We start from the raw sequence: 534 nt of genomic DNA, 5'->3' as shown, positions 1-534 counted from the left end.
TTGTTTAGCCCCATGCATAGGATGGTTTTAGAATACCCAAGAAAACGGAAAAAGTGAGAGCTGTTATGATGTTCAAGATTTTTATTGTTTTCGAAAGTTATAAGTCATGCATGCTTGTGATGGGCATTGATTTTCTAAAGCCAATCTTCAAAGATAGACTGGAACTGTTTTCTGGACAAGGAAAGCCCAATAAGCAAGATCCAATTCGAGTTTCTAAGATTTCCCCTTGGTTGGAATTGCAGCTTGACTAACTTAGTATACAAATGAGATAAAGATATGCATCGTAAAACTCATTTTGAGAGATTTACGTTCTTGTTACCCGTAACTTACATTCTTGTTACCCGTAACTTACGTTCTTGTTACCCGTAACTTACCCGTACTTGTCGCTACTCCTCTCCAGCCGCAGCTATTTTAATTACCAGTATGATGTACGTTTGTTTCAAAAACTCTACAAACGACAAGTATTATATCTAATCTGCTCAAAAAAGATTAAGATGGGTGTTAGGGCCAGCTTCATCTGGACTATTCCACATA

Source organism: Cucurbita maxima, unplaced genomic scaffold, assembly GCF_002738345.1.
Source record: "Cucurbita maxima cultivar Rimu unplaced genomic scaffold, Cmax_1.0 Cma_Scf00746, whole genome shotgun sequence".
Lineage (NCBI taxonomy): Eukaryota > Viridiplantae > Streptophyta > Magnoliopsida > Cucurbitales > Cucurbitaceae > Cucurbita > Cucurbita maxima.
The sequence above is the reverse complement of the archived record's forward strand: the minus strand, read 5'-3'. Positions refer to the sequence as shown.